General features: G+C 38.7%; 1 non-coding gene across 1 annotated transcript; it reads left to right on the forward strand.

The window, feature by feature from the left end:
- Positions 1–4942: 4942 nt before the first annotated feature.
- Positions 4943–5070, forward strand: LOC122737808. The gene has a single exon (XR_006354580.1). It is a non-coding gene; the product is annotated as a U6atac minor spliceosomal RNA (small nuclear RNA).
- Positions 5071–6601: the final 1531 nt, after the last annotated feature.

Below are 6601 nucleotides of genomic sequence, written 5' to 3' on the forward strand. Positions count from 1 at the left end.
TGAATTCTTTGATATTAAATTTGATTGAACATTCAAGAATGTTTAGTGGTAAAAACCTAAATATTATTTTATATAAAGTTTTTATCCAGCATTCCTGCCTTATTCAACAGCAGAAGGGAGAAACACAATCAATCATACAGTTTTAAAAAAATCATACAGTTTAAAATTATGACTTTTGTTCTGCAAAATTTGTTCTATTTCTCCCTCTCAAAACATGTTATTTGAGAGTAGTACCACCAGGTGGGAATATCTCTTCTATCATATCCCCACCCACGATCTACAAGGGTTTTAATTTTTCTTTTTTTGAATGTATTAGGATTTTATTTTTCCCAAATTACATGTAAAAAATTTTAACATCAATTTATAAAAATTTGTGTCCCAAATTCTCTTCCTCCCTCCCCACACACCCTTAAGAACTCAAGCAATTCAATATAAGTTATACATGTGTAGCCATGCAAAACATTTTCATATTAGTCAGTTTGTAAAAGAAAAATAGCAAAAAAACTTTTAAAAATAATTAACAAAAAATTATGCTTCGATCTTTATTCAGATACCACCAGTTCTTTCTTTGTAGATGGATTGCATTTTTCATAAGTCCTTCAGAGTTTTCTTGGATCATTGTATTGTTGAAAACCTGTTCAGTGCAGCACCTTGGGAAAGAGACCCTTGTGACCTACCAGCCAACTATGGGCCACCCCTGCCTGGGGATAGTGAATGCTACCAAGAAGGGGCATCATGTGCTTTGGAACTGTTTTCCACATCACTGAGGGATAGAAGCAGGAAGGAGGGGCTCCCTGGTTAATGGTCCTGGACTGGGCCAAGGAGTTTGTGGGTAGAAACTTTCATTCCAGACTTCCTTAGTGAGAGAGGGGAATCCAGATGTTAGGGATGGGGTTTCTGAGATAGATGGGGGGAAGCCTGCCTAATGAGGACTGTCCTAACCTATAAAAGAAAGTCCTGAGCTCACTGGGCTCCAAGACTGTGCTTGATGATATCATTCTGCCTTCAGACCCTGTGAAGCTGAAACCATCCTACCCTGATCAGGAGTTCACAGGTGGGTTAAAAAGTGAAAGGTGAAAGGGCAGAAACAATGAAATTAATCCTGAACAACTTGATCAGAAGTGAGACTATTGAACCCAGCCTGGTAGTTTCTATGTCTCCCATTGTGATAACGTGATACCCTAGACTTCCTCATGGCCATGGCCCAGGACACAGAACATTGTACTAATAGTCTAGGTTCAAAGTGTGCGCAGCAGAGCTCAGTGTGAGTAATGGTTCAGGGACTGGAGAGAATGATGGCCCAGACCATCAGATTGTGTGAATATCCAACATTCAGGAAATGTGCCAGCCCAGGGATCATGGTGGGAAATAACTTGTTCCTACTCTCACTGGCCTTCTCAGCTGCTCTGTCTTTACTGATCTCTATACCCAGGCTGGACCAGATTGTCCTTTGATGTTTCACTGGCTCCTAGAATCCTTTGTTTCCCTGACCCTTCCTGGACTATAAGTCTTCATCTAGAGGTGATCCCCACCTTTTTCCTTCTCTGCTCAAAGTCCTGGGATGCTTAACTTCAGTGGAGAAAATCAGCAAATGTGGGTTGCTTGGGCCCTTGGTATTATTTCTTCTTGCCTCCTCCAAGACCTTGCTGCATGGGACATCCTCCCTTTCTCTCACATATCTACAAGGTCTCCTTCAATATTTATGCCTTGATCTGCCTACAAACAAGCTTAAGTTTTCACCATTCTCTTTACCTTTATTGTCCACCCAGCTTCCATCCTATCTCTCCCCTCCTCTGCAGCACTAAAATTCTACCAGAAGTTATCTATAGCCAATGCCTCTACTAACTCACTACTTACTGTTTCCTCAAGCCTGGACATTTGACTTCCAGCCCTGACCCCTCTACCCAAGGGTTTCTCTCAGTAACTTTCCCATCCACCATATCCTGTGGTCCTTTTCAGTCTTCATTCTGTTTGATCTACTTGAAGCTTTTCACACAGCTTATCACCTATAATTAAACACCCTTTCCTCCACTATCCTTTAGAGATACCACATTATCTTTCTGTTCTTCTTTTCAAACATTTGTCCTTTTCCCTTTATTCCCACTACTATCATGTTAACACAAGTTTTTATTATTACCCTTCCCCCTAAGACCACTGTGATATTCTCACAGATCTTCCTACCTCTACTCTCTCTTCTACTTCAATACAATCACCCAAATTATTATTATTATTAATTTGACTTGCCCAGGGTCACACAGCTAGTAAATGTTAAGTGTCTGAGGCCAGATTTGAACTCAGGTACTCCTGACTCCAGGGCCGGTGCTCTATCCACTGCGCCACCTAGCTGCCCCCCAAATTATTATTTTTTTGACCCTTAGTCTGTTACTTCTTTTTTTTTTGGGGGGGGGGTTTCAGGGCAATGGGGGTTAAGTGATTTACCCAGGGTCACACAGCCAGTGAGTATCAAATGCCTGAGGCTGAATTTGAACTCAGATCCTCCTGAATCCAGGGCCGGTGCTTTATCCACTGTGTCATCTAGCTGCCCATCTGTTACTTCTTTACTCAAAAATTTTCATTGTCTATTTTCTCCAAGATCATGTTCAAACTCCTTTTTTAAAAATCTGGCAATCAAGGCCTCCACCACCACTATCTCATTCTAATCTTCTTCATGTACACTATACTCTAGCCATGCTGGTCCATTTATTTATTTATTTGTTTTGTGGGGCAATGAGGGTTAATTGACTTGCCCAAGGTCACACAGCTAGTGTCAAGTGTCTGAGGTCAGATTTGAACTCAGGTCCTCCTCAATCTAGGGCCAGTGCTTTATCTCCTGCACCGCTTAGCTACCCCCCAAGCTAGTCCATTCATGGCCCATTAAACACACCATATGCCTGTCCACTTCTTTGCATTTTCTCAAGTTGTTCCCTATGGGATGAATGACCCCTCAGTGTCTTCTCCTTGACTTGTTGAATTCTCATTCATCTTTTGAAGTCCTACTCAACTTCCACCTTGGCATAACTCTTGCTTGATCCCCCTGTATGATAATGACCTTCTCCCTGAGAACTCACATAGAACCTCTCTAATGTACTTATCGAGGTATAAAATAAATTATAGTTATTTGTGTTTGTGTCTAGACCCCCTTTTAGATTCTAAACCCTCTAAAGGGAGGAATCATAGCTCAAGGATATCAAGGGAATCAATGAAAAAAAAATGTGAAAGAAGATGGTCTAGCAGTACCAGATCTCAAATTGTAGTACAACACAGTAATTGTAGTACAACACAGTAATTATCAAAATAATCTGGTATTGGCTAAGAAATAGACTCATGGATCAGTGGAATAGAATAGGTATAAATTGCACTATAGTAATCTAGTATATGATAAACCCAAAGATCTAAGATTTTGGAGGAAAAACTCATTATTTGGCAAAAACTGCTGTGAAATGGAAATCAGTATGGCAGAAACTAGGTATAGATCAATCAACATCTCATACTACACTAAAATAAAGTCTTAATGGGTATGTGATTTATTTATACATAAAGGGGGATACCATAAGCAAATTAAAAGAGCATGAAGGGGCAGCTAGATGGTACAGTGGATAAAGCACGAGCCCTGGATTCAGGAGGACCTGAGTTCAAATGTGACCTCAGACACTTGACACTAGCTATGTGACTCTGGGCAAGTCACTTAACCCTCATTGCCTGGCAAAAAAAAAAAAAAAAAGCATGAAATAGTTTGTCTGTTAGATTTAAGGATACGGAAAGAATTTAGGACCAAAGAAGACACAGAAATCACTACAGAATATAAAATACATAATTTTTGTTATATAAAATTATAAAGCATTTACGCAAACAAAACCAATGCAAACAAAATCACAAGGAAAGCCAAAAACTGGGAAAAAATTTTTGCAATAAGTATTTCTGATAAAGGCCTCCTTTCTCAAATATATAGAGAACGCAGTCAAATTTATAAAACTATAAGTCATTCCCCAATTGATAAATGATCAAAGGATATGAACAGGCAGTTTTTAGACAAAGAAATCAAAGCTATCTATTTTCCTTATTGATCAGAGAAATGAAAATTAAAACAACTCTGAGGTACTACCTCATATATATCAGAGTGGCAAATATGACAAAAAAGATTAAATATTGAATGTTGGAGGGGATGTGGGGAAACTGGGAGAGTTGTGAACTCATTTAACTTCTGGAGAGCAATTTGGAACTATGCACAAAGGGCTATAAAACTATACATATCCTTTGATCTAGCTAAACCACTGCTACATTTGGTAACTACATTTGGTAAGCCAAAAGACATCCAAAAAAAGAGAAAAGGACCCATTTCTACAAAAAATATTTATATCAGCTCTTTTTGTGGTGGCTAAGAATTGGAAATAAAAACGATGCCCATTAATAGGGGAATGGCTAGACCAATTGTGGTACATGATTGTAATGCAATATTATTGTGCTATAAGAAATGACAAGCAGGATGATTTCAGAAAGCCTGAAGACTTATGTGAATTGATGTATAGTGAAGTGAACAGAACCAGAAGGCCATTGTACACAGCAACAGCAATATTGTTTGATAAAGAACTTTGAATGACTTAGCTCTTCTTAGCAATATAATGATCCAAGACAATCCAAAAGGACTTATGGTGAAGCATATTATTTTCCTCCAAAGAACTGATATTACTTTAATACAGACTTGGGTGTGCTTTTCACTTTCTTTCATTTTTTCTTTTATTTGAGTCTTTTTATACAAGATGACTAATATGGAAATGTTTTATATAATTGTACATGTATAACCTATATCTAATTGCTTACCACCTCAGGGACTATATCTAATTGCTTGCCACCTCAGGGAGGGGAAGAGAGGGAAGGAGGGTTAGAATTTGGAACTCAAAACTTTAAATAAAAATGTCTATTTTTTTTTTAAAAAGAAGACTATGTGTTGTATGAAAGGAGAGAAGGTTAGCACTCCCCTTGATAAGGATGGAAGAGGTCCTAGTGGCCTTTACAACACATATACGGTTAAGGCATTGCCACCTACTCTGTGGCATCTAACCATGTTTTAAAAAAAGAAAGAAGACTAGAAAGGTAAGAAGGCACCAGAGTATCCAGTGATTGCTCAAAGACCTCTCAGGAGGAGGAACCCATCACCACTTAGGCAGCCCATTCTACTTTTGCATAGCTCTAAATGTTAGGATGGAGTAAAGAAGACTGCCCCAGAAACTTCTAAGTTGTATACCCTGCACGAGTCACTTAACCTCTCTCAGACTCAATTTCCTCATCTATAAAATGTGGATAGGAACACTTACCTTACAGAATTGTTGTGAGTATCAAATGAGATAATATATGTGCGGGCAGCTAGATGGCACAGTGGTTAAAGCACTGGCCCTGGATTCAGGAGTATCTGAGTTCAAATCTGGCCTCAAACACTTGACACTTACTTGACCCTGGGCAAGTCACTTAATCCCCATTGCCTGAAAAAAAAAAGATAATATATGTAAAGTACACTGCAAACCTTGGAGTGCTATGTAAATGATAGTTGTTATTGTTATTGTTACTGCAATATAATTTTTCCTGATATCAATCTAATTTGCCTCTTTGACATTTCCACTCATTGCTTCTATTTTCTGGAGCCACACAAAACAAACCTGGTTCCTTTTACATAAAAGACCATTTCAAATAGTTGAATGAAGTTATTATGTCCTCCCCTGAGTCTTTTCTTTTCCTAGGTTAAGAATTCCCAGTTCCTTCAACCATTCATCATATATCAGGAAGCCAAGTCATTTTACCACCCTGGGGGCCCTCCTCTGGACTCTCTCCAACTTACCAAGATCCGTTTTAAACTGGGGTGTCCAAAACTGAGCACAAAATTCCAGATAAAGTCTGATGAGGGCTTTCACCTCCTTATTCCTGGACTTCCTGGCCCACTTAATGTTGACCAAAATAATATTAGCTTTTTGTGCTGCTCCATATTGCTGGTTCCTATTGAGTGTGGAGTCCACTCAACCCTCCTGATCTTTTTCAGATAAGCATCTGTCCAACAATGCATCCCTCCCTCTCTTATTTGTAAAGTTGATGTTTTTGTACCCAAGTGTAAGACTTTACATTGATCCCTATGCAATTTTATCTTATTAATTACAGCCAAATTCTCTAGCCTGTCAAAATCATATTGGATTCTAACTCTGTCATCTACTATATTAGCTATTCTCTCCAGTTTTCTGTTATCTGCTAATTTGTTAAGCATGCCACCCATTCTTTTATTCCAATATATCAAATATGCTCTGGCTCACTCCCTGAGAACCTACCAGACTACATCTCCAACTCTGGGTTCCAGGGCACTGTAAGGATTTTTGTTTTGGGGGTGTATGTGTGTGTGTTTCTATTGTAATTGGCTTGAGTGCCCACTAGTTGTATGCCCCTGCTTCCTATTGTTAGGTACCAGTAAATTCTATCCCAGTTCCATTTAACACTTAAAATCAATCAGCTTTTATGAAGGGATATTTTCATTGAAGATATAGCAAGAACAGACATACAAACATTTCCTCCTCACATCTTAGGATACATTTTTGCTCAATTCCTACATAATATTGGTCTCACC

Source organism: Dromiciops gliroides, chromosome 1 (genome assembly GCF_019393635.1).
Source record: "Dromiciops gliroides isolate mDroGli1 chromosome 1, mDroGli1.pri, whole genome shotgun sequence".
NCBI classification, from domain to species: domain Eukaryota; kingdom Metazoa; phylum Chordata; class Mammalia; order Microbiotheria; family Microbiotheriidae; genus Dromiciops; species Dromiciops gliroides.